General features: G+C 42.7%; 1 protein-coding gene across 6 annotated transcripts in view; it reads left to right on the top strand.

The window, feature by feature from the left end:
- The window catches only part of CNTN5 (contactin 5), a 3,106,629-nt gene that overhangs the window by 393,007 nt on the left and 2,696,133 nt on the right, over window positions 1-17,489 (top strand). For all 6 annotated transcript variants that reach the window (XM_069639123.1, XM_069639125.1, XM_069639124.1 and 3 more), the window contains one exon: window positions 12,285-12,366. The gene's annotated coding sequence lies outside the window, so the exon portion shown is untranslated. The remainder of the gene's footprint in view (window positions 1-12,284; window positions 12,367-17,489) is intronic.

Here is a 17,489-nt window from a genome sequence, read left to right as displayed (position 1 = left end):
ATCAGCAACTAATTGACAACCAGACATTCTTCTTGGTGGGGCCAGCCCCAGCAGGTCTGGAATTAGGATTTCAAAGGGTCTTTGTTAAGAACTAAATACACTTTTTATGGAGAACTGACCTTAAAGGTTGTGTCTTTAAGTTGGTTTATTCTCAATTCAACACAAATTTGATCTCTAGCTTTGTATATTCAAACATATATATTTGAAACCAGTCCTTCATCCCTAGCATTCATCAAACCAAGGGCTGCGAGGTCAGGATACAGACACAGGATCCAGACACACTTATTCAATTCACAGTTCAATGGGGGAATGCAGCTTAGAAGGAAAAAAACAAGAGGTAATTTATCATTCTGAAAGGCTGGCATACTTCATCCAGCATTTTTACATTTGAAAGGAACAGTATAATTTCTTCTTTACATACTGTATAAACAGAAATATGTTCACTTTCTCCACACAGATAGGCCATAGTTACATAAGGAAGCAGTATTGAAATCTACACCAACCAAAATAACCTTTTCTTTTTCCATGCTTTTGTTTTATATGGTGAAAACAAGAATGTAATCTGTATGTATTTATGGATCTCAAAGGCCTTGTTCCTTTTATTTAGCTTCCAAATGCACAACTATTTATTTTCATCCAATTTGCATTGCTACAGTTTTTAAATCTGTCCATGTGTAATGTCTTGCTTTGATATAACATTTGAAATAACTTGAGTATTCCAATTCTCCAGTAACCCTTTCTCCACTTGTGCACTTGTCCATTTTAATAGAGTATAACTAGGTCCTTTTCGCCTTAAGTCAGAAAAATACTGGCCTGGCCTCTTTGTTTCTGACATTCATGGGCTATTTCTGACATTCAGGGGCTATATTTTAACCCACATACCTTTGAGGGAGAAAGTTAAATTCTCTGCTAATGTTGCATTTTTTTAATGGCACTTGTTAGCCAAACTGATTCCAGCATATATGAAGAGGGAAGATGAGCTCAAATGCGTTTCAATGAAAATGGGAAGGGGAGATGGTGACCAGAGATTCTCAGATTGCTTCATTTTTCTAGTTTTTGGGTATTGGATGAAATGTACCTGTGTCCCTAGTCACAATATTCCTTATGGTTGCCCTGCTCTTATTTGAAATATATATTTAATGTTGTCCAGATTAATTAATTTGAATTTCTTGTGTGTGTAAAATCCCCTACTTCCTGAGACAGAGCCAGGGTTACTTTTGATAATGAACTGGCAAAAGGTCTCAGCTCAGATAGGGGGAATTAGCGAGAGATGGGTTAACTAAGGACATATTTTTTGAAAAATTGTTTCCTAAAAGACAGTCGAAACAAAAGGAAAATAATAGAAGGCACAACGTGACAAGTACCCTGGCCAATACTTTGTTTCAATCAACCTGAAACATTAAAGGAATCCCACACCCTCATATCAGAAGACCTCTAAAAACCTTAATCTCCAAATACCTTCTGCAGCACCCACCCAAACCAAATGATTATAGCCAACCCGCAGGGCCAATGTCAGAATCACTCAACAATGAGACACTTCACATCAACAAATCAACACCCGCACCTATACCTCCAGCAACCATGCAATCTAACATAAGACATCAAATGCAATCTAATATGCTCCCTGTTCCATTCATCACTAGACACCATACTTCACCCAATGAAATGTCACAGGAAGGACATAAAGAGGAACCAACCCCTCCCCCCCCCAAAAGATCTTTCTCAGTATTTTGCAATCAGAAACCTGCAACACAGAACACCTGAAGATTTATAAAAATAACCATTGACTAGTCTATGTAATACACATGTAATGTACATTGTGCATTGCTTTTCTTCCCTATAATGTTAATTTCATAAAACAAAAATGTTACCAGCACATATCCAGTGCAAACAGTGTTATTTGTGCAGCCATTTTACACAAGTAAGCCATAAAGGGTATTCTGATAATATGCGAGAAAATGACAAGCTATTGTATATTATATGTATGCACATTGAGGTAAATGTGTTAACAAGGCATACATTATTACGTTCTTATAAAGTGAAAAGTACATCATTAGCATTGCTTTTTTGCATACATGCCACTTTAAAATTGCCAATGCAGCTGTAACCTTTTAAATCTGGTATGTGCTGATCAGAGCTCAGTTCCCAAGGCATGGGGTCCAGAGGTCAGATTCTGGTATAACCAGACACACCATTCAACAGCGACCTATCCATTAGTTTAGCTGAATAGACACGTCAGTGGGTATTCAGAACATATGTTACAATCTTAAAGATATAAAAGAAATACGGAAGATCTTTCATTCTGCAGAAAAAACATTTTCATGGAGCTTCAAAGGTTGAGGGATCCCAGCCCCAAAATACATATGTCTGCTCTTTAGTAAAATAATTTGCCAAAGGCCCGAAAATACTGACTTCCTTGACTTAGGTACAGCAATAAAGCAACATCTATTGGGTATCTGCTTCATGACCTGGGGTCTCAGAACATTTCTTCAACACTTGTTTCTGTTCATGATGGACTCTGATACAAATGCACTGCACAGCTTGGAAGATGGAGTAAGTGAGTACAATGTATATGTTTGGAGCCCTGTGCTGTATTTAAAAACAGAACAGAAAACAGATTAGAATTTTGCAAACCACTACAACCACTACTTCAGACTCCCATACTACCTCATGAGAAAATTACACATGTCCACAGGTCTGACTCCTCCTCAGGAAGAGAAATGTCAAACAAATATCCCCAGTTCCGTATGATGCATGGTCGCAGGTCAGGTGTGCTGAGTCTTCCTTTCTTGGGCCTCTCTTTCCCGCTGTGAACATGCATCATGGATGCCTCCCCACAGGTCCCTCAGTGTTGCTTCCCCATACCAGAGTTGTGGACACCCCAAAAACCCTGGCATACTATGTCACCTCTTATAAGTGTAGGGGAATCTCCTGCAACTTCTTTCCCACTGAGCCAGTACCTGCTTTGTGTGCAGGGGACACCCTTGAAACCACCATCCCATCCAAACAACTAATTAACCCCCAACCATTTATTCCCTCAACCCATTCATTCCCTTAACCCTGCCAATTCCGTAGCCACACCCTATATGTCTATCTGTGAGTCCTCAAACAACAAGCACAGACCCTCAGGAAATGAAAATGTATGACATAAACCCATTCAAAACAATCTCATAACACCCCAGCAAGGCTGGACTCCTTCCTGTCTTACGAGTGTCAAGCACAGCCAATATCTTTAAACCTTTTCTACTGCAAATGTTCCATGCTAGTCTATGGAATCTCAAAGAGATCTAATATGTCCTTTACAATCTTAAACATGTACATCAGCGAACCAGAATAGTGATTCAACTGCTCATGCTACATCTACACTGCTTGCTGCGATTGGCCTGCTGCAAACCCGATGCAACCCAGAGCCGGTAGGCTATGCCGGCCATGGCCACCAGTGAAGGCCACCTGGAAAGGCCAGTACTTGCCTGCGCTTTGGGGCCAGCAGAAGATGGCTCCCACATTTTCATGTGACCTGCATTGCTGTGAGGTCCTTCCTGATTTTCCGCCCACCAGCAACCCTGATTAGCCTCCAGCACCTTGACATGATTGGACTATTGCAAGATTTAAATTTGATGGACCCAGAGCCGGCAGGCTTTGCTGGCTATAGCCACCAGTGAAGGCCACCTGGAGAGGCCAGTGCCTGTCTGCACCTGTCCACGCATGGAGCACACCAGCACACAACCCTTGCACCCACATTTGTGTACGTCAACACCCTTCCAATAGCCCTAAATGCCAGTACTGGATGGTAAGTGCTCCCCTTCTGTACAAGTGATATGTGTAACTACATCGTCTTTAGTGTATGCCACATATTGTAGGAGTATTTGCAAACTCTTAAGATCCTGTTCATACTGGCCTAGCAATTTTAGCCACGTCTCCATTTATTTATTCATTTATTTGTTTATTTATTTATTTATTTTTGACAACCAAGACTGATATAAAAACATGATCTGAACGGCCTTCCCCTTTGCTGATGCTGAGTTAGCTCCAGAGATTCTGCTCTCAAAGAGCCTCTCCGATCCTCTGCAGTGCCCCATCCAACCTATATCCTTGATGGGAATGGGTGGTCTTGCATTGCTCACCCCTTTCAGTCCCACCATAGCCATAAGATCCCCACCGCTAGCTAAATGCAAAACCTTCTCCCTCTCTTGTGCCAAGTGTATCCCTATACCCACACCTACCTCATTCCTGCCAGCTACGACTTTGGAAATTGCACACATAAAACTACCACTACACTATCTAAGCCAATACACGTGTACCAAGCTGGACAGCATGCTAGTGCCCAGAATCGGAACTCTGTCCACAGCCATATCGTGCCGATCAGCACCACCATTAGGGGTACCTCCTATGCACCGGCTGAAAGCCGAAAACCCCTGGCCTGATCACCAAATGTGCAGCTATCAAGTCCCATTACTCGTCCACCTCATATCTTACTCCCGTGGTCACTGCAGCCCCATTTCAAAGGCTCAGAGACCTGTAGGCCCACCCTCAGCAGGATCCAAGCCCTATTTGACCTTCTTAATTCCATCGTTGTATCCTACAATAATTACACCGATGACACTCAGATTCTCCTCTCCCTCTCTGGCAGCTACCAAGAGGACTTCACCAAGCTCAACCCGGTTTATCTGACTATCCAGGCCTGGATGGCCATGCATAATATTTGCCTAAATGATGGCAAGAGTGAGATCCTTCTAATAGGCTCCCCGACAGTGCTGCAGAATCTCAATGCACAATAAGTTTCATTTAATGTTGATGGCAACACCATCCCTGTCCTCCCACAGTAAAGACCTTGAAAGTTTACCCGGATGCCTCGCTATCCTCAACCCACCAAGTGAATGCCATTGCTGCTTCTGCCGCATATGCCACAAAACGTATCAATGCGTCCAGACCTTTCCTCTTACAGGACACCTGTCTGTCAATTGTCCATGCAATTATATGATCCAGACTAGACTATTTCAACACACTCTTTGCTGGCACCTTCTCCTCTAAGATCCATAAAATGCAGGTGATCTAAAATAACGCACTTTGAGCAGTGCTCAACATTCTGAGAAAAGAACACTCTGCCATGAGAAAAAAGGTTCACTGGCTCCCAGTGCGTGAATGGGTACTATTCAAAACCTTGTCAATTACACACAGATGCCTCACCAAAACTGCTCATTGTTTGATTCCTAGCAGCTTCGGAATGTGTTTGCCCTCATGCCTTAACCAATCATTGTGCAGCATTCAGTCTTGCTGTGGGAAGTTGCAGCCTGGTATGTGTGCACCACTTTGCAAGAGCCTGGCTGATATTGTTCTGTTGTGGGGGTGAGGGCTTTTATGCTTTCAAAATGGCTACCTGAGTCTCAAGGCCTACATGTATTATTCATTCAATTAGTATAAAGACTTGCTGCCATTTGCTATTGTTATGACTGCCCCCTTACTGTTTTAAAATTACTGTTAAGTACTACTATTCTCATTGGTGATATATGGTTATACTCAATTGTGAGATCTGTGTTTTAGGACTTGCTTGCCTTTCAGATATATGATCTACTGAAGGATGGCTACTGGTGTATTGTTCGACCCACACATGAAATTCTGTATATGTGGGGCTGCTTTCTTAATGCAGTGTGCCTTTTCACAGTGACTTGCAAAGCTTGTTTTTTTGTGCATGTTGGGGTTGTTGAATGTACTCCCCAACAGGTGGGATATTCATTTTTAGGAGTGGGTGAAAGCCAAACCCTGTGGGATTTGGCAGGGCATTGGATGAAAGTCTGAGAGACAAGGGGCAGGAACATGGCAGAGGAGTGTTTTCTAAGCAAATACCTACTCTACAGAAGGGCTACATTCATGACACCCATATATTCAAGTCTGTTTAGAAGAATGGAGTTGCCCACCATCTTCAATGCAGATGATTAAGGCAGTGGTAAACCCTTTGTTCATCTCTGATAAAAAATCAAGTACAACTGAACTAAACAAGTAAACAGTCCATCTTGCTTAGCAAAATGCTACCTGACAGGGGACAACAATGTAAGGTTGGTCGATAAAATGTTGCAATTAAGGAATTGCCTTTTCCAGAACCTTTACTAGGAAGGGCATATTGAAAATCGGCTGGTGTGTGGTAAGGTCAGCTATATTTACATGCATGTCCAACTTCTGCAGGAGAGGCGTGATGAGAGATTTATTTAGACCAATATGCACTTCAGTGTTTAAAGATGTAAAGGAAGGCGCTCTGTTACCAGTCTTTAGCTTCTCCTCCAAAAGGAAGTTTTCATGGCTTCATCAATCTTCAGGGAGGCTGAGTTTCTTAGATATTTCAGGCAGGTCTGCATTTCTTTTTCAGGTGTGGTAAGTTAATTAGCTCTGAGGATTATGGTATTTGTATTTTTCGCATTTCATTTTGCTGGCAGGTGACTGGAAACAACTCCCTACATAGCACAGATGTTCCCCTTGATGGGGGCAGGGGGAAAGCCATGGTTGTGGCTCTCCAATGTAAGGCATGAATGCTGATGCTGCTGCCTTTCCCGGGATTTCTGGAACAATGTTTAAAGATGTAAAGGCAGGCGCTCTGTTACCAGTCTTTAGCTTCTCCTCCTAACGCACGTTTTCATGACTTCATCAATCTTCAGGGAGGCTGAGTTTCTTAGTTATTTCAGGCAGGTCTGCGTTTCTTTTTCAGGTGTGGCAAGTTAATTAGCTCTGAGCATTCTGGTACTTGTATTTTTCGCATTTGATTTTGCTGGCAGGTGCCTGGAAACAACTCCCTCCATAGCACAAATGTTCCTCGTGATGGGGGGAGGGGGAAAGCCATGGTTGTGGCTCCCCAATGTAAGGCATGATGGCCCTGCTGCTGCTGCCTTTCCCAGGATTTCTGGAACAATGTTTAAAGATGTAAAGGCAGGCGCTCTGTTACCAGTCTTTAGCTTCTCATCCTAACGCACGTTTTTCATGACTTCATCAATCTTCAGGGAGTTGCTTAGTTATTTCAAGCAGGTCTGCATTTCTTTTTCAGGTGTGGCAATATGCACTTCAGGTTGCATCTCAGAAATGTTCATTAGAGAATAAATCAGACGAACCCCCAATTTAGCAAGTTCTTATTCTTTTAATAGCTTATCCAGGCAAGCATCCAGCAGAGTGCCAGTGCATGTATTGTTTTCAATCAAGGATATGAATTGATCTGCATGCAGGGACACATAATGTGAGTATGTGGCATGCATAGGCGTATATTTCAGGGGTACGCATTAATTGGTGGGCAGACTTAATATTACACAGACTTGTCAATTTATATGTTGTCTCGATTTTAGTTTCGAAAAAAGGACGATAGTTGAGCACAGAGATATACATATGAAATTATTGCTGAAATAATGGTCCACTGAGTGTGTAATTCATTTATGATTTTAACCAATTTGTTATTTTGATTCTTGGCACCATTAAAGTGATAATTTTAATAAAACTGTTTACCAACTTGGATAGTCCTTTTGTGTACTTGTAGATGAGTGAGGAGAATACCACACTTTATGTCTACTGTAATTGGCACGTGGATACTACACACTAACACACACTTGCACAGAAATAGTTGCTAGTTTGTTAAGAATGGCATTCTTGGCTTACCCACTGAATCTAGACCTAAAACATTTTTACAGCATCCATGGGCTGTACTTACCAACCAGTGGCCAGAAATCCATAATTCAAAATAGAACAAACATTGAGAAACACAAGTCTTCTGTGTTTAACAGCTAATGTCCCACACATAAAATACACCATAGTCTGCATCCCATTGTAGGCTTCAGGAAACAATAGGATTCATAACCACAAGGCGGAGACTTAACTTTAATGTACTTTAAGATTATCAGATGGCAACTTGCCACTCCCCAACTGCAATAAACACTAACAAAGAAATACTCGATCCAATGCAGCTAAAACAAGAGACCATAATAGTTCTTCTGCCAACACTCGCCCACATATCCAACACAGCATGAAGGGTCAATTAGATGGCAATATGTCACTGACCAATACTACAAACCAAAAACAAAAGACACAACAAGACTAATCAACCACACCTCTTTAGCACAGTGTTAATGGCTCCAAGGAACTGATGCATAACACATTGCTGTACACCTGAACTAACTCAAAAGCTGCTAACATGAAGCAGTGATATGAAGTTAAGTGGATACCAAACAAAAGGAGCCAGTGTTATTGATATGATATGATATGATATGGTATGGTATTTGTAACGCGCCTATACACAAGTGTTTCAAGGTGCGACGAGGCAGGGAGGGGGAACAAAGGGAAGACAGACAACGATCCTACTAGGCCAGGTGTCATTCAGATAGCGCAAGTGCAAGGGTAGAGGGGAAGGGAAAGGTGCAAGGGGAAAAGGAGAGGGGAAAGTTCAGTACAGGGGTAGTAGAATAACAAGATAAATAATAAGGGCCAGCTGGTGGCAAGTACAAGGTAAGTGCAGACAAATGTTGGGAAGGGGGGCTGTAGGGATACAGAGACAGTCCCGCAGTGCATGGGTTGCCAGGGAGGCAGTGCAAGGGGAGAGTGGCTGGGCCAAGGACCGAGATCGGTGAGAATGGCCCAGTTGCAGATTCAGTGCAATTTCAGTCAGGAATTTAGCTGGGGAGAGGGGGAGAGAAAGCAAAAGCAAAGAGGAAGGTTTTGAGGTGCTTCCGGAACAGGAGATGGTTCTCCTCAAGTTTCAGGGAGGCAGGAAGGCTGTTCCAGAGGGAGGCCCCTTGCCGCGGAGAGAGATCTACCCCCAACTCGTTGCTTGGAGAAGCGGCTGACCCTGAGGGAGTTGGAGGCGGATGAGCGAAGAGCTCGAGAAGGAAGATATTTAGGAAGAGAGAATTGAAGGTATTTTGGCCCCAGGCCGCAGAAGGCCTTGTGTACAATGCAGAGGGTTTTGAACTTAATCCTCGCAGCCACTGGGAGCCAGTGTAGAGATTTCAGTCCTGGAGAGATACGGTCCCTGGACAAGATCTATGGGATGTGCAATGAAGCAGTAAGCGCAAGCTGAAATTGATTGGACGGGAAGGTGCGTCTGTGGGAATGGTGTGATGCGGACATCTTCTCTCGTGGCTTTGCTCTTTTAGCCTGGCAGATCACCTCTCCATTCTCCTTGCCTCGCACCTGACAGGGGGCCTGTGCAAACCGAATCAGTTTCATTTACCAACACCTCATACCCTCTCTCCACCATGGACTCATTACCAAATTTCTACTAAAATTGTGGACATCTCTTTACTAAAAATGAACACCGCCAAATAACCATTCTCTGGAATGATTCTGACTTAGCAGTGTCTTCGGCCACTCACTCCCGCCCTCACCTCTCCTCCCTGCTCTCTGGCCAATGCTCCTTCTGAATGGTTAATATGAACAAAGTAGAAGGACTTTTTCACTTTACTGTTTGACATGTTGGACATCTTAGTTTGTAGTGTTTAAGGGGAATTAATCACGCCTGCAATTTCGGCAAACAGGAATCTATTAGCACACCCCACGGACCGCCACTGGGGTTCTGCTAGCAATAACAGCAATGCTAGGTGGTGGACAGGGATGGTCATTGCCTGAGCCCTTGGTGAGGTTATAGCTCCTCTCTAGTTTACCTTAGGCTCAAGCTGGTCGGCCATTACCTGCCCTGTCTGCCTCCAAAGACTGAAGTTATCGCTATAGTCTTAAAACTGGCAGTATTAGCATTTTACATTGAGTTGAATATCTATGACCTAGAATGGATTTGCAGTTATGAATATTCATTTATATTTACATTTTCTGCTTGTCCAATTAGGACCATAAAATAATGTTAGGTTTGGGTTTGTATGTTCCCTTTCATATGAAGCGGTATTTTATCTTCAGCGTCAGCATGTATTTAAATCTATGTTATGTATCTTTTGTTTCTGTCACGATAGTTCGTCATTTACCCTTCCAGAATATTTTCAATACCCCAAACGTAGAGATCGAACCTGTGTAGTGCCTCACAAAGATTTTAAATGAAAGCTGATATTCTGCAGTACGCAGTTTTTCTAATCTAATATAGGTTCAACATCAGATTTATACATTTAGCATTTCTCCCTTATCAGGGTCTCCCTTATGAAGTTTAGTACACATTATTTGAACACCTTAAACAGAGTTTGACAGCCCAGTTACATTAATTCTGCCAATGTATAATTTGGTGAAATTGATTTGCTAGTAACTATAGTGTATCGTTAAATAAAGTATCAACGCACATTCACACAAAGACTACCTGCCTTCATCAGAGAAATTGTGTAAATTAGCTAACGCCCACATCTAGAAGTTAAAAGAACATTTATTTGTGCTACTGACAGATTGAAGTGTCAGGATAAAGTGGTCAAACTTAATGAGCTCAAAGGAAATAATTGGCATGAGATGTTAATAAGAAGTATGCTAAAATGTTGAAACTATAGTGCCTTGATTAGGGAATTAGTCTTGAGAAAGACCAAGGGGTCGAAACACGTGTTGACTATAATCATCAAAGGCATGCTTTCTAGGGCAGCCTAGATTTGTTTCAAGTATGATCACAACATGTGAATAAAAACCCATGACACACAATTTATGGTCAAGCTCAATCAGTATTGTTGATATTCACTGTGCCACTGTAATTTCTTTCTGTACCTGTTTTAGGTTAGTCTATAATGGCTCTTCAATGTACTCATTTACATTCCAAACAATTCCCAACAATATTTCAAAGCTGTATCTCACCATCAGCATTTATTTTGTGGGTGGTAATCAAATGGAGGGTACAGAAATATTCCCATAACACCAGAACAACGTCCACAATCCCACATTCCCTTGTCATTATTATCCAATCATCTCACTTCTTCAAACCTAGCACCACCCACCAGAGCCTGCACACAATGATCCCTTTTCCACAATACAAAAGGTTGCACATTGATCACAACACACTCACCTCCTTCTTGCCCCCCACACTGATCTGTCAAAGGTAGAAGGAAAAGCAACTTCTGGAAGAGTAGAGGTCATCTTGGAATGGTGATTTCAACCTCTGGTTTGTAGCGCATATGCCAATGTATTTATAATGTCCATGTATTCTTTCCCTGACTCTATGTGCATTTATAACTATTTTATATTGCGTATTGAGTATGATTCTTTTCAAAGCAGCTACAGATTGTTTAAACATATGCATTAAAAAAATACAAATAAATCGTATCTAATCTAATGCAACAATATAATAAAATGCCATATCAATATTTGTCCTATGTTTGTCTGATGCAGTCATCTCCTGTTGTAACCACTAGATGGCGCTGTTGTCTTCAAATATATATAAACAATGCGAATTCGGATAACTTTGCCTGTTCTCACAGCTAGAGGGAGCTGTTGTTTTAGGATATATAGTGGTCCTACTGTGTTAATGAAAACCTGCACTACTGTGTTATAAATCATTATGGCATGTCCTGGTTTGCATTCACAACATTTTGATTGACTTTTGTGTGCGAACACAGGATTGCAGGAGTGTGACCTAAATGGAGGGAACCAGTGGTTTGTTTTTTGACTGGTCCATACAAAGTATTTGTACAGCTGTCATTATTTTGGTGGGTGGACAAGGTGTCCATTTTAGTTCGGGACTTGTATCCGTGGAATTGGTCAGTGTGTCAAGCATGTCAAGCAAGAATAAAGAACACTATGTCACAATGTCGCTCTCAGGTACTGTAGCACTCTGACCAACAGACATGCAGGCCTGACTGGGGAGTGATGGTGAAGTGCATTCCTTGTTTATTTCATTGTAGCAAGCCCCAAGATGTAAAATGAGCCAACAAATGACTGACTAAAAACTGTGTCCATTTGTGCAGGTGTTCTGCTAGTGCACATGCATGGCCTAGGCGTGCATCTTACTTCACTGTACATTGCATTCATACTTCCTTCCATGACGTTTTCCACAAACTCCTGTTCCTAAATGCTTTGATCCATCTGTTTGGCAAAAGGCATGCATGCAAACAAATATCCCAAGCTTCCGTAATGCTTGGAATAACACAAAGGTTTCTTCTCGTTGCTCCTGAGGTCACCTTTATTCTGGAATGACGTTGTTGCATCTCGGGATCCATATACAGTACATACATGGTCATCTTGTATACCACTTCTTCACTACAAAGGCATCACCGGGTCGCGTCAGCCCTATTGCCTAATTGTGCATAATGGAACTGCTTTCTAAAACATGTATTATATGTCACTCATTTGCAATGACCTTGGATCTGTCCTCAGCACTTACTGTCCCCTCTGTTGTGCTCTTCTAGATTGGATTCAACACGTGGATGTAAACATTGGATTCTCAGATTTGCTTCAAGAGGCCTGATCTCGCAGAAAAGACTTCCAATAGTAAGTTTGAAACAGTGTTTCATTATTTGTTTTATAGCCAAAAACATGATAGTGGAGGTTACTGGGAAACACCCTCCTTTCTTCATCTGGCTGTTCTGTGTCCTTACCATTCGCTAGAGCAGAAAACAGCTCGCTAGACAACGCACTCAAATCAATCATAATCCATATGTGTGTTTGTCCAGATGTGCATAGGCCAATTAAAAACTAACATTGGGCCTCAAACCGGCAAGAAAGTCTGGCACCCGTGAATGGGCAATTACCGGGCTATTCCGGCCCCGCCGACCTGGTAATTGCCCTTTCGTGGGTGCGATAGCTCGTAGATCCCCATTCCCAATGGGGATGCCGGTAGCACTGGCACGATGCATTACCGTGTCGGTGCTACAGGCTTGCTATGCTCGCGGGTGCCTTTCATTCCGCCAGGTCAGACCTGGCGGAAAGAAAGGCACGCGTGCCACACCTCGGAGTTTGCCGGTCCGGATACAACAGTACCAGTAAGCTTACCGGTACCGTTGTATCCTGACCGGCAACCTTATAATGAGGCCCATTGTCTCTATTTAACTAATACTTAAATCTCCTTCACGTGTCCATTGAAAGGACATTTAAGTACTCTAATATGGTGTACCCTAGAAACGAGTTTGATAGGATGCTTTAGATTGACAATTGTTCCAGAGCATTGAAACATCTATAAACACGTCAATATGCCTGTTAGGGAGCTTTGAGATAATACATGTAGCCCGGAGGTTTTACTATTTTATATTAAAACAATGGGCCTCATTACACGGATGGCGGTAACCATAGTGCTATTAGCGCCATGGTTGCTGCTGGTATTTTACCGATTCCGCCTTGGTGAATGGGGGAATTACCACCCCATTCCAAGGTTGGCGGGGCGGTAATTCCCCATTCACCAAGGCCCTTCCCCATTCCCATTTGAGCCCCCATAGGACTCAATGGGAATGGGGAAGGAGCAAATAACGGTACCGCTATTAGCGGTACCGTTATTTGCCCTGAAGTCTCTCAGCGGGTCCCTTCCTTAACGTGTGGTCTGGCCACACGTTAAGGACGGGACCCGCTGAGGGACCTCGTAGTATGGCGCTAAGGGATTACCGGCACCGGTGCCCTTACCGGTACCGGTATTCCCTTTAGCGCCATCCGTGTAATGAGCCCCAATGTATTCGAGGAAATTGCTTTTTAATAACTGTGCACATATGCATGTCATTTCATCTTAAGCAGTCAGTCGTTCTTAATGTTTGTGAAATGGCTACTTGGCGCCTCAAAGGAGTTAAACACGATGCCACACAAGTACAGCGTCTAGAATAACGTTTTTTTTTTAGTATGTAATCATCCTAAAATGTCATGCCTGCAACAACATAGCGTGTTTACATTAAATATGCAAATAAGACATATTCCCCAGTGAGATGCGACTATCTTTGTCCCCGGCTACTTAAGGCAGAGATAGGGGCAACATTCAGATAAGGATACAGCACAAATGCATGCTGCAGAAGCACAGATCCCCCAGTAAACCAACCCTCTCTGTCTACTCCCACTGGTGCTAATTGTAAAATGAGTTTTCAGTTTTATTTCAACATATTGCAAGGTCATAATTTATGTTTTACATATGATATGATATGATATGGCATGTGTAACGCGCCTGTACACAAGTACTACATACTGGTAGGGTCTTACATGTTGTTCTATCAGAAACAAACAGAAATACCTTCTCTATCGCGTTTATTGACCAAGATTTTTTTACAGCCTCATTTCCATAATTATACAAAATTGACGGATGAGAAAAACAGCATGATGCCGAACACTTTAGAGGGGCTAATGTTCAATAAGGGGCTCATTTTCAATAAGGGGCTCATTTTCTTTTCAATGAGCCCTAACGGAAATGCGATTCGCAAAGTCGTGCGTAACACTTTTCTGCCACGCCTCATTTTGATTAATTGGTGTGAGGCATAGGAGGGCCAGATCGTAAGTTAGGATTCTGCCACAACCCTTCCTCGCCGCCGGACATGCTGGCGCAAATGGTATGGAGTCCACTTGCATTTAATACCAGCAAAAAGCAGGTGGACGCCTTGGGAACCCACTGTAAACACTGCCTCCCATGCATGAATGACAGGCAATGTTTACTCTCGTTTTGCACGGCAGAGGGCAACAGGGTGGCATACAGGCATTTACGCTGCCTCTCTACACTTCCATTTTCCACTCCACTGTGGAAAAGAGGAACATCACGAGGCTGTTTACAAAAAAGTGTAAATGGAACAGCTCCCTGCCATGTAATTACTCAGGATGTTTCAGCAGGGGAGTTGCTAGGTCTGGAAAAGACCCGGGGCTAAGCTGATGTTGGAACTGTTGGGACTGGGGGCTAGCTAGTCTTTTGGCTGTAGCTCCTGAGATTCTATCCGGGGCTACAACCAAAAGATCAGGGGCTATAGCCCCCTTAGCCCCCCCCTAGCAACGCCCCTGTGTTTCAGTGTGTTAAAAGTCTTCAGTCTGCATTTTTGCCAACCATGCATTGCTAACGATATATATGTAAAACTAACCATGGCAAATTAACTGACATCACTTATCTTAACCAATTATAACACAGTCATTGGCAACAATCCTGATTCTTGCAGGTTTTACATAATCGCATAATAATTGCAATGACTTTCCTACTGTTATATTGCTACCTTGTTCAGGCACATTTCAAGATGCTGTTGCTCTCTCACTTCTGCTGTTTTTTTGAGGTCCTATCAAAACGCTATTTTACCACAATAAAACATTTTTTTTTAGATTTCCCATTCATACATTCAGACTTTGGATGGTTCATTCTTAGACAGCATTCTTTCTGAGACATGTAATTCTAATCTCTAATGAAATTGTTCTAATAACCTATAATTGAAATACACATTTGGCATCTTGGTGATTTTTGTAGTGTTCCTATTCTGCATTTAAGCTGAGCCTTGTGTTTTAAGTCCGCACACCGCTGCTAATAATTTTGGCCTACTCGCTTTCAATTGATTTAGATTACAGAACATCATTTCCTGGTAATCGAGTTATTAGTTATACACCTCAAGGTAAATGCGATGCTCTGAGGATTATTTTATGGACCATTGTTTGCCCGATCACATGCATTGTTTTTGCTCGTTGTTTGATAATGAGACAGATGTTGGGGTAATGTGAACACAGCAAGCTCATCGTCGCTTGCTTGCGCCTCTTCTGGGAGGGTTTGTGGGCCCACATGGAGGTTTGAAGGGACACGGCCCTATTGCTTCTCGAGGGTGCTCCTCTCGCTATTGCACTGTGCCACACTACTTGTGCACGTTTCTGGAAATGTGCATCCTCTTCCGGTCCCTAGGTTGGGCACACATAGCTGATATATTTATTTATTTGAGTCATGCAAGTGGGTGGAAGGGTGTGATCAGCACTTCACTGACATCATGACGGCCGCCACATTTACAGTGACGAACTTACGTGGCCTTTCACGATAAATGCATGCTTTTTCTTTCCAGGCACAACGCATGTACGTGTCTATTCCCTGCATGATGCTAGACGTGTTTGGGTAGTGTACATACCCCTTACAGCAACGTTGTGCTTTTACCTGCGATCTAATGATGGTACAGGCACACTTTCATGTGCATTCTATCGAGGATCACTAGGGTGGCACGGAAGTGCATCTGGCACTCCCTCTCCGCACTCAGGACCTACAGCTACCATGACATGATGCTTCCAAAAGCATTTGTGTCACACACATGTATGTGCAATACGCATGTGCATGTTGCAACTGCTTTAACGACTCAGTGTCAGGCAGTTTGCAACTTCTCTGTGCACCTGCATGTGTGCATGGCACATGCAAATGCTCAGACGTGTGTTGATAATCTGTCCCGTTCTGTTTATCTGGGAGAAGACTGCTTTGAGAAGGTGCTCTTTTGTGTTTCTCTGTGGAGAAGGCTATCAGCTGCTGTACATGGCTAGGGCCAAAAAAACTAAAAAGGCAAGCACCCCATTTTATTAAATGAGGTGTTACTTGAATGCCTGGTCAAGAATGGAGTCACCAGTTACACAGGTGTGCCCAAAAGGATGAGGGCATAACATGTGAAACTCACTCGACAGCTGGTTATTGTACATGTCTAAAGATATCGCCCTGGATGTATTTCAAGTGAGAGAGTTCTTCATACATGCACCGTGAACAGTGTAAAGTCGTTGTACATTGCCTACTGTATTGTGGGCAGGGGCATGTGTTGGTGCCACATGAGTCAAGTGACTCCTGAGAAGGCAAAGCATTTAGTGGCTGCTGGTGAGTTCTTTTTCATTGGAGGGGCATATAGCGTTTGCCCATACACTCTTGTATGGCATCAGCATAGCGAGGGGTTTCTCCATACATTCGTGTATGGCATCAGCATAGCGAGGATTCCCATCCAAGAGCAGTTCAGGAGGTTTATCCCCAGAATTGTATTTAAATGATCAGTTAAAATGGTGTAATTTACAGCAAAACATTTTTGTGAACAAGTGGGTTAAAAGCCATACTATTTATAATCATTTTTGGAGGGAAACACACACGCAATGTAGACGACATCTGTTCACTAACAGCACTCTCAAGCATTTTCCAGATGATTGTGGGGATGCCTTTGAACACAACATATGCCTGTATTCTGCCAGTGTAAGAAGATATTTTCATGCTTGCAGTGCACCTAGTTACTAGTATATCCAGGTAAGAGCACTCATCTTTGCTTTGGTGTTAGTACCCCTAATAATACCATACTGTAATGATTTATTGGATGACCACCCTCAACACAGGGAGTTCCTTCCCTACCCAATCAAGGTGTTGCTCAACAAGCCACTGAACAGATTCCTATTTGGGTCGATTCCTGACCTGTATAACGCCACCCTAGCTGCCTCCACCTGTGCCACCAATGAGCCAGCAACCAGGCCTGTATATAGAAGAATATATATAGATTTATTAGAATTGTAGGCTTAATAAAAACTATGCTGAAAATAAAACACAATCATCCAACCCTGTGGCACAACACAATGGCCCTCATTACGATACTGGCGCTAAACCATGGCGCTATTAGCACCATGGTTGGTGCCGGTATCGTAAGGACTCTGCCAATGTTCAATGGGGAATTTCCACCCCATTC

The sequence above is a fragment of the Ambystoma mexicanum genome, chromosome 7q, assembly GCF_040938575.1.
Source record: "Ambystoma mexicanum isolate Mex_15411 chromosome 7q, UKY_AmexF1_1, whole genome shotgun sequence".
Classification (NCBI taxonomy): domain Eukaryota; kingdom Metazoa; phylum Chordata; class Amphibia; order Caudata; family Ambystomatidae; genus Ambystoma; species Ambystoma mexicanum.
The sequence above is the reverse complement of the archived record's forward strand: the minus strand, read 5'-3'. Positions and strand labels throughout refer to the sequence as shown.